The following is a 17,237-nucleotide window of genomic DNA, read 5'->3' as shown; positions in this document are numbered from 1 at the left end:
AACCTTCATCCTTGCAGTGACCTAAAAACAGTAACATGGGGGCCTCCAAGTCACCACCCGCACTGTCCACATCAACCCCTAACGTGTTACACCAATTTTTCACGTATTCGGGGCCAACGAAGACCGTATCAACCTTGCTACCGTTCCTCCAGCAGGTCTCAAAGAAAGGTCGGGCAGGAGAGGGGGACCTCTTTCGCCTCTGGCGCCAGCGTCCAAAATCGCTTCCACCGGAGACGAGAAAGCGCGTCAGCTATGCAATTTTTCACCCCTGGAACATGAACTGCAACCACCCAAGCAATCAGCTCCAAATACTCCAGGACCAAACACTGCAGTAACTGTACAACCTGAGGCGAAGACGCCGACAATGAATTGATCGCCTGAACCACTCCCAGTTTTTCACAATGGAAAGAACTTTATGGTTGCGAAAACTCCCGCCCCACAGAAAAACTGCCACTGGGATCAGAAAAAGTTCTAGCAAAGCTATATTACACACCTATCCCCATGAAAACCACTCCTCAAGCCATTTTTCCGTGCACCATTGTCCACCACAAGAAACCCTAAACCCCGTCCCCCCTGTGGCATCCGAAAATAATTCAAAGTCAAAACAAAAGTCAAAACAATAAAGGAACCTCAAACTCTCAGGTCGTCTCACAACTCCCTTCCCAACCGTATATGGTGATGAGGCGCTGACGCCTTGGAGGTTGCCATTGACAGACGCCGGGAAAAAACTCTGCCCATCGGTATTATTCGACACGCAAAGTTGAATTTATCCAAAAGCAACTGCAAGTCGCGCAATTGAATCTTATTCAAACACCGTACGTGCTGCACCCTATTTTTTAAGTCGTCCAGCTTATCTGACAGCAGCCGGCATTCCATCCTTTCGGTATCAATAATGATACCCAAAAAACTTAGCTCTGTGGCAGGGCCCACTGTCTTCTCAGGTGCCAGCAGAACACCAAAACGCTTAAACAACGTTTCTAACGTATGCAACAATAATGAACAAACCATCAAACCCGGTGGAGCTATGCAAAGAAAATCATCTAAATAGTGCATGATCGAAGTCCAACCCGCCACGCCTGCGACTGCCCATTCCAAAAAAGAACTAAAAGTTTCAAAATATGCACAGGACAACGAGCACTCCATCGGGAGACACCGGTCCACGAAAAATTCCCCTTCCCAAAAACACCCCAATAAATATAAACTGTCCAGATGCATCGGCAGTAACTAAAAAGCCGCCTCGATGTCCGTTTTTGCCAACAAAGACCCTTTCCCCAATTTTCTTACCCATCCAACTGCCGCGTCAAATGACGTATAAACCACCGAACACAGTTCGGGATCTATCCTATCATTGACCGATGAACCCTTAGGATATGACAGGTGAGGAATGAGCTGAAATGTATTCGCCTCCTTCTTGGGAACAACTCCCAATGGTGATAAACGCAACCCCAATACCGATGCTTCCAAAAAAGGTCCCGACATCCACCCCAGCCTCACCTCCTTGCACAGCTTCTCCGTCACTACCTTCGTATGCTCATACGCCGAACGCAGATTCTTTTTTAACAAAACTGCCTCCTCCGGAACAAACAGGGATACGAAAACCGCAACTGAACCCTAAAGCATCTATTGGCTCCATGTCCTCCCCCACAAGAAGAACATTCGTGCTTAAACTTGCACTTCGCCCCAAACTTACACCGTCCTTCATTGAACAAAAAACAAATTCCCTTGGCGGACGCTGTGGTAAACAAACGAGGACTGTCCGGATCCCCCAGCCTCCCCCTGAAAGGGCTGGACCGTTCTGACCGGTGCTGTAACTTTCAGCCATAATGCAATATCTTTGTGGTCCCAACGAATGTTGGGATGCACCGCCTTCCGCTGGCGGAATTGTTCATCATAGCGAAGCCATGCTTGTCCGCCATAAACCCGGTATGCCTCGTTAACCGTGTCAAGGTAGTGTAGGAGAGTTCCCGGGATAATAATGAACGGACGATACATGCCACCAGAGGTCCTGGCAATGGTGGAGTAAGAACCGGATCATTGCGGTTACAGCGGCAAATGCTGCTGGCGCAACGTGTCCGGGCTGGTTCTTAATGGGAACAGGTAAAGAGCAGGGTGGGTGCCTGTTCCCCACAGCCAGCCCAGGTTTTTGGTAGAGCTGGGCCTTTGAAGAACCCAGCCTCCTGAAGGTGGGGTGTGTCTTGCTGTGCTGGAGATTTTGACAGACAGAGTCGGTGCTGGTCAAGGAGAGCCTGGGGGCAGCACAAACTGAAGGATAGCCCTGGGACCTGTGGTACCACTAGCCGAAGGGACTCCGGCCTGAGGGGGACAAAGGCAGGTAGCCTAGAAGCCTGCAGGACCGGTGTGGTCCGTTCAAACACAAGGTGACTCAAACCTGCTGTTTGTTTGCTATGGAAGGACTTTTTGTTCTATGCTCTATGTGGATACGCCCCTGTGTGGTCTGCCCATTGCCTGTTATGCCTTTGGTGGGAATAAAGTCACAGTGTATCACATAGGCTGTCTGTGATTGCCTCAATACTGCCGCCGCTACCGTAGCCTACCACGAGCACACACCTACAGTAGTAAAAAAGCGCCGAACAACATTTGGGCTCTTTTTATCCATGACACTGGCCAAAATAGTAAAAGCCTGCAGCCAATTATCAAACGTGCACGGGATTAAACAATACCGGTGCTTCTCTTCTCCCTCTTCTTTACCATTGTCCTTTCTAGCCCTATCCAAATTAAAACGTTCAAGGGGGAGTAGCGAAAAAATTTCCACATACTCCCCTTTTCCAATCTGATCCCTCACGTCTTGTTTTAAATGCGCTCCTAAAGGGCCTTCAAAGCACACATAAAGTTCCCCCTTTGAAGCGTCATCCATCCTAACTGACTCTTCCTCAACCGAACCCCCAGCCTGTGTCTGTACTGATACAGAACTCGCTCCCGATGAGTCGGCGCTCACCCCTGTGACACCCCCGAACTGTGTATGGGCTGTCCTCGCAGCCACGCTATTTAACGAGTTAAACCCGAACCCAACTAGAGCCCACGCCGGGAGTGGCGACCCCCTACCGGGACCCCATCATGCTGATAATGATGCCAAACCTCCCAATATATTCGCCAACCCATGCCGAAACTCCCCAGAAGGACCCTCACCCCCTCCTCCCCCAAGAGTACTGATAGAAGATAGGAAAGGTCCCCAAGAGAACTCACTAGGCTGCCTGGGCGCTGTGCTCCCAGCAGCCGCAAATCCTGACTCCCGTCCTGACGACGCTCCCGGAACTCGTCTATCCAATGGTCCGGAATCCTGACGCAACCTTCCACAGCAAACAGATGATGTAGCCCCCATGGGCCCTGGAACAGACGTGCTTGTCGGGGATCCGCCAAACCTCGGCCCGTTCCAACGTGCTCACACCAGCAGAGGGAATGCCGGTTACCCTACGCTGCCTGTCAGAGTTCCGCCGTGTATGTGGATTCCTCCCACGCGGGGGCGGCCGAGCAGAAGGCTGCCGCTCAGCCGCCCTGCGTAGAGGGTCCCTTGTGGGGCTCCGGACCCGGCGCCGGACTCTATGTACCTGGTCCGGGCTAAGGCTCACCGGCGGCCGTGAGCGCCGTGGCCGGCGCGGCTCTTGCTGCAGGGGACTGCCTACTGCCTCCATCTCCCCAGGTAAGCCCTGCAACTGTCCGCAAAGCATTTCCAGACCCTGAGCTGCTGCCGCCTCACGCAGCTGACGCAATAAAGCCTCTATATCCGCCGTGATAAAGGTGAGCAGAGCTGCCTAGCCAAATCGTCCCTGTCTGCTCCTATCCTTTTATAAAATGGCTGCCACTTCTCTCCCACCACCCTATTTAAGGCCCCTCCCTTTTTCTCCACCCATTTACCTTTAAACCCCCCAATCCCAGCCTAGCCACGTTCGCTGATGCCCCACCTGCGTCATGCTGGCCTCCCCACAGGCTTTGCCCTCTAGTCCGGCCACACTTGACTTAATTCTTATCTTTCCCTTGGCCAGGTATAATGACAGAATACAAATCACCATAGCCACTTCTGTGCACAGACTGAGATAGCAAGCAGTACTAGAAGACCTGAGCATTGTGAATGCAGCTCTACACTAAAATATGAACTGTTACTCAGGCCCAGCCTAGAACCTAACAGCATACAGTTTTAAAGGCTGTGGATACCAATTGTTAATTTGCTTCGTAAATACAAAATTAGGCACCGTTTTATATGGTCTTTCTTATGAGTTCTGATGACATCTTCCTGGAACAGAGGAGAACTTATGCTGCATTTAAATGCAGAAATTGGAAGCGCTCCTTCCCGACAATTGCCTGCTTGTTAGTGGAAGTACAGAGCGGGATTTACATGCAGCGATCACCTCTATGGTATGAGGCTGAGCAATGGCTACTGCTATCGCTCATGGTCATTAGTGATGAGCGGCAGGTGCCATATTCGATTTCGACGAAATTCGCGAATATTCGATAGAATATTCGTTTTATATTCGTCGAAATCGAATATTCGTCATTATGCTAGTTATCGCGAATATTATGCGATTTTTTTAAATTTTTTTTTTTTTTTTTTTAACTTAAAGGCTACTCTCCTATTGAAATCGCAAATGCGATTAATATAACACGAAATAATCGCATTTGCGATTTCAACGTAATTCTCAAATCCGACAGTACATTCTAGTATATGGAGACGTTACCATGGTGATGGGGACGCTCCATGAGCATGGCATATAGCAGGGATCAGCAACCTTCGGCACTCCAGCTGTGGTGCAACTACAACTCCCAGCATGCACACCTCCATGGCTGTTCTCAGGACTCCCAAAGAAGTGAATGGAGCATGCTGGGAGTCGTAGTTTGACAACAGCTGGAGTGCCGGAGGTTGCTGATCCCTGGAATATAGCATTACTAAGTAAAAATCGCAAATGCGATTATTTCGTGTTATATTAATCGCATTTGCGTTTTTTTTTTTTTTTACTATGGTTGGCTTCAATGGTAGAATTAGCGAATATGACGAATATATTCGTTATATTCCACAAAACGAATATACGAATATATTCGTTATATTCCACAAAACGAAGATAACGAAGTATTCTGCATCTCAGTTATATCTACCTATTCATCAACTTCGCTAATTCTAGCAATCATATAGGACAGTTTACTATAGAGACAGATAAGTATAATTCGCTATGCGATTATATGACTGCTTTTTTTTTATATAAATAGAATAATTATAATACCTGATAATTATTATAATCTATTTATATAAAAAAGCAAAGTAATATAATCGCATAGCGAATTATACTTATCTGTCTCTATAGTAAACTGTCCTATATGATTGCTAGAATTAGCGAAGTTGATGAATAGGTAGATATAACTGAGATGCAGAATACTTCGTTATCTTCGTTTTGTGGAATATAACGAATATATTCGTATATTCGTTTTGTGGAATATAACGAATATATTCGTCATATTCGCTAATTCTACCATTGAAGCCAACCATAGTAAAAAAAAAAAAAAAAAAAATCGCAAATGCGATTACTATAACACGAAATAATCGCATTTGCGATTTTTACTTAGTAATGCTATATTCCATGCTCATGGGAACGTCTCCATATACTAGAATGTACTGTCGGATTTGAGAATTACGTTGAAATCGCAAATGCGATTATTTCGTGTTATATTAATCGCAATTGCGATTTCAACGTAATTCTCATATATGGAGACGTTACCATGGAGATGGGGACGCTCCATGAGCACGGAAGGCGGCAGAAGCGGCAACGGGCACTGACTGGAGCAGCCAGGAAGCCAGGAATCCAAAGGACAGGTAAGAACAACTTTAGGGAAGTGGGAAAGGAAAAAATATAACAATTAAAAAAAAAAAAAAAAAAAAAAAAAAAAAACGAATATTCGAAATTGCGAATTTATAGCACTATATTCGAAATATTCGCGAATTAGCGAAGTGCCGATATTCGCGAAAAAAATTCGCGATTCGAATATTCGCGCTCAACACTAATGGTCATACAGCTGCATTGTTTCTAGGCAGCAGAGTGCTGTTTAGCCCACATGATCTTCTATCCAGAAACAGTCATTTAAGTGTCTGTATGAACAATTATTTCACCCAATAAATGAACGTTTTGCCCGTTCAACGGGTGATCTGCAGCACCTTTAGATGGGCAGATCATCGGGCAGATCACAGGAACATTCGTTGTCAATAATCGGCCTGACCATTGGGCAGTGTAAACCTGCCTTTATTAGACATTGGATGTTGGACACTAGAGATGAGCAAATTTCTTAAAAGTTTGATTCGGCTGATTTGCCAAATTTCGACAAAAAAATTCGCTTTGTGACGAATTACTTCGCCATGAAGTGCATTTTTTTGTAAGTTTCGGGTGCAATAACAGGGAGCTGAGATAGCGCTGCCCCCGTCATTGTACCCCTCAGATGCCGCGTTTATACATGATTGCGGCATCTGAGTGTAAAATTTACAATAAAATTTGCTTGCGAAGGGCCGGCCGCTGCCATCTAACTTGATGATCTCGGCGGTAATTCTGGCGGAAAGTGTATATATTTTTTTAATTACCCAGAAGTCACAAAAGATGCTGAAAGTGGTCCCTGTTCACGTCTGTGCATCTTTGGGCACGCCGGATTATGTCGGCTGATACTGCTTGCAGGTCTTCAGCTGTGATGCTGCGGATAGTGCCGGGGCGGATTGGTAATTTAAAAAGTGGCCCTATGTTGTGAGCGGGCCCAGATTGAGAAAAGGTGGGGCCAACATCAGTAGGTGGGGACAGAAATACCATAAAGAGAGCAGTATATCATGCTGCAATTTTTTATTTGGCTCAGTGTAGCACAATATACTGCTCCAGAAGAACAAAAAACCTCTGTAGAAGCTGCCCCTCTGTGGTGCCCAGTGCCAACTGCTATATCTTGTCCTTCTCCTCTACTTGTCTCTAATTAAGGTATGGAGAAAGGGGATGAAGAGTTAAAGCACAGGCAACAGCAGAGAGCCAGCAGTACCTTCAGCATTCTGACTGGTCTTTCAGCGTTAACACACATACATGGGTATGCAGCATCACATACCTCTTACATCCAGTGATGTCTCCTCTGATGTAGACTTTCTCTTTTCTCATCTTCTCCGTTAGGACTAGACAACACATGATGACATCTTAGCCGTGTTCCATCCCTGCAGAGTTTGACACACAGATATCTTAGAGTCCTCAAATTTCCATCATCCTCCCCACCATGGTGCCCCAACATTGTCATCCTGCTGCTACCCCAATACTGGAGCCTGCTGTTCTCCCCAATGCTCCCAAATCACTTACTGTAAAAATAATAATGCCCCCTATAGTGCCCCCAGTGACAATAATGCCTGACCCCAGCAACAAAAAAGTGCCGCCTATAATTCCCCCAGTAATAATAATAATGCCCCCAGTGCCCCCAGTAATACCAATGTCCCCACAGTGCCCCCAGTATTAAAAATGCCAACTCATGTTATAATAATGATACAAACGCAAAAACACAAATGCAATCGCACTTTGCAAACCAGCACTCTGCCCTGCCTCTATGCTGGATGTTGAATGAGGCATTGGTGTACATTTTGGCCAAAGCGTAATAAGCCACTCACCACGTCAAGTTCGCCTTCATGAGTGGTCCCTAACGCTAGTTCCTACCTGTTATGGGCCACGAGAGCCACACAAAGTCCAGGGAGCGCAGGTACAGCATGCACACCAAGCACACTCTGCTTTTAACCCCGTCCGGTGCCATTACAGCTTTCATCGGATCCAGGGATGCAAGTACCAACATGCATGCTGAGCCCACTATATACTTCTCCTGGAGCCAAATGGCTACTGGTAGGTGCTATATAAGCAGACTCAGTTTTATACTGACTTTAAAACCAGCCTCCAGGGCAGATTACCTGGTCAGGTGTGCATGGCTGCATGGAGATCACCACGCCTCTTGGCGTGCATGCTGTGTCTGCGCTCCCTGGACTTTGTGTGGCTGTCGTGGCCCATAACAGGTAAGAACTAGTGTTAGGGACCACTCATGAAGGCGACCTTGACGTGGTGAGTGGCTTATTACGCTTTGGCCAAAATGTACACCAATGCCTTATTCAACATCCAGCATAGAGGTAGGGCAGAGTTCTGGTTTGCAGAGTGCGATTGCATTTGTGTTTTTGCGTTTGTATCTGTATTTCGCCATAGCAATGTGCACCTGCATACAAGGTTGTGCGGGCTGAACCCCCCACATTTTTTTCCTCATGTTATAATAATGCCCGCCAGTATTAATATTATGTATTGTATTGTGTCCCCCGTAATAATAATTCCCCATATTGTGCCTTCGGTAATAATAATGCCCCACAGTGCCCTCAGTAATAATAATGTGTAACACCCCAGAGTGGTGTTACCACTCCTGCACCCTGCTACTGTCTTTATTAGGCAAGCACCAATGCCATCTATGTATTTTGTCCAGGTCCTCCACACTGTGCATTCCTAATCTGTTTGCAACTATTATGTTCATGTTATATGCCTGGTTCACCAGCAGGTGGCAGCAAACACGGCAGAGCTAGCTTAGAATGGAACTTACCATTCCATTCTAAACCCCCTCTGTAGGGGAGTGGGCCAGCCCTACTTCCTGCAGGAAAGGTGGGGACCAGTTAGAGCTAGTCTAGTTTACCCCCAGCTAGGGGAAGGGTGTGCAGGGACACGTCTCTGCTGGACGTGCTTACGCCAGCCAGAGCACCTTAAGATCTGCTGGCCATGGAGGCCAAAGCTTGAAGCCTCAAGCTTGAGAAAGGTCTCATTGAGAGGACCGAAGCGTCACTTTCTGGTGAATAAACACATGCTTTGCTTTGGATGTGCCATGGAATTTTTTATTTTTTATCACATTTAGTTGGTGGATCGCCTCCTTAACCGCTGGCACTCCACTTCTACTGAAAATACTGTGGTGCTGCCCATTATTGCCTTATATATAGAGAGAGACAGAGAGTAGACAGTGATGCAGTGATGGGCAAACTACAGCCCGCGGGCCGTATACGGCCCGGTGGACCTTTTTATCCGGCCCGCAGAGCTGCTCATGGGAGTGCGATGGGAAGTGACGGAGTCGGGGTGGAGTTCAGGCGGCGATTGAGGATTGTGGCTTCCGGATTTCATGCTTTCTCCCAGGTCCGTTTCTACAGCCGGGGGCGAGGGGGACAGAAGAGGGAAGCGCCGTCAGCAGGGCCCAGCGCCGGAGGCAGCAGGATTAGAGATGAGCGGTTCCATTGTGGAAGCGCTCATCTCCATATTAATCTGTATTGCCGTCTTCAGGACAGCGATACAGATGAATGGTGCGAAGAAGCAGGGGAGAGGCGTCTCCCTTGCCCGTTCCTCTGATAGGCTACATGACGTCATCGAGCCGTACAGAGCGGGACACAGGCCGGAAGAGGCCTGCATTGCATCGCTGACAGCAGCATAAGGTAAGTATATGTGTTTATTGTTTTTATTATTTATAGTATACTGTGGCAAGAAGGAGGGTGGGGGCCCTATATACTGGCACAATATGGAGGGGTACTATGGAGAAGAGGGGAAGCACTATGGGGGGCCACTATGGAGAAGAGGGTAAGCACTATGGGGGGACCTATATACTGGCACAATATGGATTGGTACTATGGAGAAGAGAGGAAGCACTATGGGGGCCACTATCAAGAATAGGGAAAGCACTATGGGGGCCCTATATACTGTCAAAATATGGGGGGCACTATAAAGAAGAGGAGGAAGCACTATGGGGGCCACTATGGAGGAGAGGGGAAGCACTATGGGGGCCCAATATACTGGCACAATATGGGTGGGCACTATGGAGACTTTGATGCCTTTGATGCCTAAAAGTTTTGTACAATAACTCTTTTTATGCTTTTCTACCTTGAATTAAACTAAACCTTTAATGTTACGAAATCTATATTTAATTTATATTAATTTACACAAACGCCCCATCCATCTACTCTTATATATGAACCCATTGTGGCTCACGAGTCAAAAAGTTTGCCCACCTCTGCAGTGATGGCTAACCTCCATCACCCCAGCTGTGGTAAAACTACGACTCCCATCATGCTCCATTCATTTTTGTGGGGTATACATTTCACAGGAGACTATGGGGAATTATTGTCAGGTTCCCTCACAGATCTGAACACTGGAGATCCTAGAAGTGGGGCACCTCGAGAGAACCTGACTGTAGGGAAAAATTCCAATGAAATGACTTTTTTACGAACCCGAAAGTTACACCCTTCTCCCAGTAATAAAGCAGGGAGGTTTTTCTTCAGCCATGAAACAGGGAGGTGAATTGTCCTTTGAAATACATTGGTTTGTCCTTTATATTTTATGACCACATTGTTTAGTATGTTTTGTCTGGAAAAAATGAGCTGCTGTCTGTTTAGTGATGTCATCAATGTTTTGCCAAATTCTGTGTAATTCAGAATCTTTTAATATTCTCATTAATTTCCTGAGACGTAAATCAATAGTATGAAATAATAATTCCAGAAGGGCATAGAAAAACGTGTCTTATTCATTCAGAGGCATGAGCTCAGTTTCTATAAGAATTATTATCGGGCACAGAATTTTTCCTGTTAGAATTAAAAAGAATGAAAAATGCCATTGATATCCCGAAACTACTGGACATGAAATATAAATCATTATTGCTGATAACCATCACAGAACCAGGCAGAACACAAAACCTGTCATCCACATTTTCTGACCATGGTACATATATTCCTCCTGAATTTCATCGATATACATGGGTGATTGCACAAAGCCCTCACTGGACTTGAAGCCATTGGACGCATAGACTGAGTTATATACACAGGCAGGCCACTTTTCACCTTCACTTTATGTGGTAATACCTTTAAAACACTTTAACTTATCCAGGCCATTCTGATATTGTTTTCTCGTCACATATTGTACTTCATGACAGTGGTAAAATACCAAATTTACCAAAAATTTTGAAAAATGACTCGATTTCCAAATTTTAATTTCTCTACTTTTATAATACATAGTAATACCTCTAAAAATAGTTACTACTTTACATTCCCCATATGTCTACCTTATGCTTGGATCATTTCATGAATGCCATTTAGAAGGCTTAGAAGTTTAGAAGCAAATCTCAACATTTTTTTGAAATTTTCCAAAACCCACTTTTTAAAGGGACACTGACAGGCCCAAAAAGCATATTTAGGTATATATATGACAGTACAGGTCATATAAAGTGTATTAGAATCATCTAAGTATCCCCCCTGTCCACCTTATAAATACAGTAAAAATAAGTTTTATAACCTGCTTTCATCGTGTTGAATCTGCCCAAGGGGCGGTGTTTCATCTCAACTTGTGCCCAGCCAGCCTCGCCCCCAACTGCCGTTTGAAGCGCCGCCCAGCTAATCAATATTCACTTCGCTGGGCGGCTACTCTGAAGCGCTGCTGTGTCCAGCGCATGCGCATTAAGCAGAGGCTGCATCGGCCTCTGGGAATCAGACTGTGCGCAGGCGCGATGCGATCCCGGCCAGTGAGGGTGCCGGGTGCATGCGCTGAAGATGGCCGGGGACACTAGTAGCCGCCCAGCGAAGTAAATATTGATTAGTAGTGATGAGCGGGAGGTGCCATATTCGATTTCGCGATATTTCGCGAATATTCGATTGAATATTCGTGTTATATTCGTCGAAATCGAATATTCGTAATTATTCCAATTATCGCGAATAATATGCGATTTAATCAATCACGTATTGCGAATTTTTTCTTTGATAGTATAAGGCAACGTTCCTATGACTTATTGACTATGGCTAGGCTAATATGTGTATTTTGCGAAATTTCGTAATATTGCTCTAACTTCGTCTTTTAGAATATTACGAATATTCTAAAATACGAAGTTAGAGTAATATTACGAAATTTCGTAAAATACACATATAGATTGTAATTTAGCTAATATAGTGCTATAATCCTTTTTTTCTCAATTTTTTTTTGCCTCTTCTGAACTTAAGTTTTGTAAATTATGTACACTATTAAAAAAATTACTATAGCAGTATATTAGCTAAATTACAATCTATATGGGTATTTTACTAAATTTCGTAATATTGCTCTAACTTCGTCTTTTAGAATATGAATATTCGTAATATTGCTCTAACTTCGTCTTTTAGAATATTCGTAATATTGCGCTAACTTCGTCTTTTAGAATATTCGTATCGTAATATTCTAAAAGTCGATGTTAGAGCAATAGTAAGAATATACGTAAAAAGTTGAAATTGCGATGCGATTAATATAACTCGAAGTAATCGCATGGCGATTTCAACTTAGCACTGCTATATTCCATAATATGGAATATAGCAGTGCTAAGTTGAAATCGCCATGCGATTACTTTGAGTTATATTAAATGAAAGCAGATTATATAACTTCTTTTTACTGTATTTATAAGGTGGCCAGGGGGGATACTTAGATGATTCTAATACACTTTATATGACCTGTACTGTCATATATATACCTAAATATGCTTTTTGGGCCTGTCAGTGTCCCTTTAAGGACCAGTTCAGGTCTGAAGTCACTTTGTGAGGCTTATATAATAGAAACCACCCCAAAATGACCCCATTTTAGAAACCACACCCCTCAAGGTAATCAAAACTGATTTTACAAACTTTGTTAACCCTTTAGGTGTTCCACGAGAATTAATGGAAAATGGAGATGAAATTTCTGAATTTCACTTTTTGGGCAGATTTTCCATTTTACTAAATTTTTTCCACTAACAAAGCAAGGGTTAAAAGCCAAACAAAACTCAGTATTTATGGCCCTGATTCTTTAGTTTACAGAAACACCCCATATGTGGTCATAAACTGCTGTACGGGCACACGGCAGGGCGCAGAAGGAAAGGAACGCCATCTGGTTTTTGGAAAGCAGATTTCACTGGGATAATTTTAAGCTGCCATATCTCATTTGAAGACCCCCTGATGCACCCCTAGAGTAGAAACTCCAAAAAACTTACCCCATTTTGGAAACTACGGAATAAGGTGGCAGTCTTGTTGGTACTATTTTAGGGTACATTTGATTTTTGGTTGCTCTATATTACACTTTTTGTGAGGCAAGGTAACAAAAAATAGCTTTGGCACTGTTTTTATTTTTGGTTATTTACAGTGTTCATCTGACAGGTTAGATCATGTGATATTTTTATAGAGCAGGTTGTTATGTACGCAACAATACCAAATAGGACTACTTTATTTGGTTGTTTGTTTCAGTTTTACATAATAAAGCATTTTTGAAAAAAAAAAATATTTTTGTGCCTCCATATTCTGAAAGCCATAGTTTATTTTAATTTTTTGTGCGACTGTCTTATGTAGGAGCTCATTTTTTGCAGGATGAGATGACGGTTTTATTTTAGGGTGCATATGACTTTTTGATCTCGTGCTATTACACTTTTTGTGATGTAAGGTGACAAAAAATAGCTTTTTTACACCGTTCATGTGTTAGTTCATGTGATATTTTTATACAGCAGATTCTTACGGACGCGGCAATACCTAATATGTATAATTTTATTTATTTATTTATGTTTTACACAATAACAGCATTTTTGAATTTAAAAAAATCATGTTTCAGTGTCTCCATATTCTGAGTGCCATAGTTTTTTTTATTTTTTTGGCGATTGTCTTAGGTAGGGTATCATTTTTGAGGGATGAGATGACGGTTTAATTGGCACCATTTTGGGGTGCATATGACTTTAAGATCGCTTGGTATTACACTTTTTGTGATGTAAGGTCACCAAAAATGGCTTTTTTGACACCGTTTTTATTTTTACTGTGTTCACCTGAGGTGTTAGGTCATGTGATATGTTTATAGAGCAGGTCGTTACGGACATGGCAATACCTAATATGTATACTTTTTTTTATTTATGTAAGTTTTGCACAATGATATAATTTTTGAAATCCCAAAAAATCATGTTTTAGTGTCTCCATAGTCTGAGAGACATAATTTTTTCAGTTTTTCGGCGATTGTCTTAGGTAGGGTACCATCTTTAAGGGATTAGATGACGGTTTGACTGGCACTATTTTGGGGTGCATATGAATTTTTGATAGCTTGGTGTTGCACTTTTAGTGATGTAAGGTGACAAAAAATGTTTTTTTAGCACAGTTTTTATTTTTTATTTTTTTACGATGCTGGTCGACACAGACGCGTCAATACCTAATATGTCAACTTTTTTTTTCTTCCTTATTTTTTCCCAAAAAATTTTTTTTACTTAAAACTGAATTTTTTTTTTTTTTTTTACTTTATTTTCACTTTAGTTTTTTGTCCCACTCTGGGACTTCAACTTTTGGGGGTCTGATCCCCTACAGTACATTACAATACTTCTGTATTGTCATGCATTGGCTGTAAGTGTATTACACTACTGAAATACACTTACAGCCTGCTTCCTGTGAGATCCAGGGGGTTTGATCTCACAGGCTCTCCCGGGAGGCAGCCACGATGTCTAAGGAAGGCATTGGCTGCCTTCCCTGCAATGGGGTCCCCGTCACAGCAGCGCAGGGACCCCATTGACACCGGCACCCGTGAGGATACAGCACGTGCTGCGGTCAGAGCTGACCGCGGCCATGCAAGGGTTAATGCGCCGGCATCTGTGTTTTCACCGATGCCGCCACATACAGCAGGGGTCCGGCTATCAGTGACAGCCGGACCCCTGCCTCTGATCGGGCGGGCACAGCTTCGGCACCCGCCCTATCAGCACGCCGTACCTGTACAGCGCTGGGACTCCTGTCCCACATTTCTGCGCCGTACAGGTACGGCGCTGGTATTCTAAGGGTTAAAGCAGGGGTGGGGAACCTTTTTGCTGTTGAGGGCCATTTGGATATTTGTAACATCGTTCGCGGGTCATATAAAACTCACAACTTAAAAATGTGACTATATTTTGTCAAACATATAACTTACTTAAGGGTAAGTTACAGAAATTGCGCTTCAATTAAAAAAATTCTAGAGCGCTGTATTTTTGCAGCACAAAATGGCACCTGCACTATATATATTGCATATAGTACAGGCTTCATTTTGACCACACTTGGCAGTCTAATTTTTAAGTTCAGAATGTTATGTATGTAGTTCTTTATTTGGAATTAATGGCAGCCAAGCTAAACCCAGCTTTGTCCCTTTCTCAGCCACAGATCTGCCCTCCCCACCACCACCAGCCTCCTATCAGACCCCCCAGCCTACATCAGCCTCAGATCAGACCTCCCAGCCTCAGATCAGACCCTCCAGCCTCAGATCAGACCCCCATCAGACCCCCAAGCCTTAGATCAGACTGTATCAGACCCCCATCCCCAGATCAGACCATCAGCCTTAGATCAGACCCCCATCAGACCTTCCCCACCCTCAATTAGCCTCAGATCAGCCCCTATCAGACCTCCCCAGCATCCAATCAGAACTCAGATCAGACGATAAAAAAATAAATAAAAATAAACTTACCTCTCCAGCTTCAGATGGTGCTGCCACTCGGCAGAGTCACTTACCCTCCCTGGTCTTCTTCCCGCCACGCTGTACTGTGACCCGACAGCGCACAACGTCAGGTTATAGTGCGCATCTACGTGCACTGTGTCCTGACGCTGTATGTGTCAGGACACAGAGCGGGCCTGGAAGAAGACCAGGGAAGGTGAGTACAGCCAGTGCAGTGCTGTTCTCACCTTCCTGTGCCTCCCGCATGCTAATAACCGCTTCCACAATGGAAGTGGTGATTAGCATTTTCACAAAATGCTCTGGCAGGGGGCCGGGGACCACATGAATTGATCCCGTGGGCCGTAGGTTTCAATCTCCACCCCTGCCTTAAAGCGTAGCTATCTTTATGAACAAAAATACTTAAATCCGTATAATATAGAAATAAATGACTCTTTGTAGTGCATATTATTAGGGGGGAAGGTACATCTTCCTCACCTACAAGGAGCCTGTAGTTCCCTTTTCCCCATCTGAATATTTTCTGTAAATCTCCACAGTTTATAAAAAAAAATAATCCACCTAGGTTAGCAGATTAAGTGAAGACTGGAGGAGGGGGTTCAGCTGCAGTATCTCCCCTTATTGTGAGATTGCTGTAAGAGGGGAGGAAGAGTAGCAAGCAGGAAACATCTGTATCAGAATAAACAGCATGGCTGACAATTTACACTTGTCCACAATTTCATCTTTTAATGTAAATGATTAGTTAAGTCCCATATTTCTGGGGAAAGAGGTTAAGCCCACACTGGAAGTGCAGAGCAGTGTTGTTGGTGCAGTGTAAAGAGAGTAGTGCACATGTGAGAGTGGGACAGCCAAATATGTGAGCCAGAGAATACTCACCAGAGCTGGGTGAAACACCACTTAAAGGGCTTCTGTCACCCCACTAAAGTGATTTTTTTTTTGGGGCTAGTGAAATTAGTTATATTGCGATATATGACAATATAATTGTGTTACTTACTTTGATCCAGCAGTTTCTGCAAAAAACGAAGTTTTAATATATGTAAATTCGGTCTCTACCAGCAAGTAGGGCGGCTACTTGCTGGTAGCTGCTGCAGAAATCCGCCCCCTCGTCGTGTTGATTGACAGGGCCAGCCGGGATCTCCTCCTCCGGCCAGCCCTGTCGGCATTTCAAAAATCGCGCGCCTGTGTTGATTCGGCGCAGGCGCTCTGAGATGAGGAGGCTCGTCTCCTCAGAACTCCCTCAGTGCACCTGCGCCGATGACATCACCGAAATAGAAGACGTCATCGGCGCAGGCGCACTGAGGGAGTGCTGAGGAGACGAGCCTCCTCATCTCAGAGCGCCTGCGCCGAATCAACACAGGCGCGCGATTTTTGAAATGCCGACAGGGCTGGCCGGAGGAGGAGATCCCGGCTGGCCCTGTCAATCAACACGACGAGGGGGCGGATTTCTGCAGCAGCTACCAGCAAGTAGCCGCCCTACTTGCTGGTAGAGACCGAATTTACATATATTAAAACTTCGTTTTTTGCAGAAACTGCTGGATCAAAGTAAGTAACACAATTATATTGTCATATATCGCAATATAACAAATTTCACCAGCCCAAAAAAAAAAAATCACTTTAGTGGGGTGACAGAAGCCCTTTAAGCCACAGGAGGAGTTGAGACACCCATGTGACTCTGGCACAGAATGTCTGCAAGAGCACGTCACAGACAACTGCCCAGATACCAGGATTCTGCCTCACCTATGTGAGGCAGAACAGCTCAGTAGGGCCACTCTAACCCTAAGTTCACACTTGAGCGTTCCTACGCGCTGTAAA

This window comes from Bufo gargarizans, chromosome 5 (assembly GCF_014858855.1).
Source record: "Bufo gargarizans isolate SCDJY-AF-19 chromosome 5, ASM1485885v1, whole genome shotgun sequence".
NCBI lineage: Eukaryota > Metazoa > Chordata > Amphibia > Anura > Bufonidae > Bufo > Bufo gargarizans.
The sequence above is the reverse complement of the archived record's forward strand: the minus strand, read 5'-3'. Positions refer to the sequence as shown.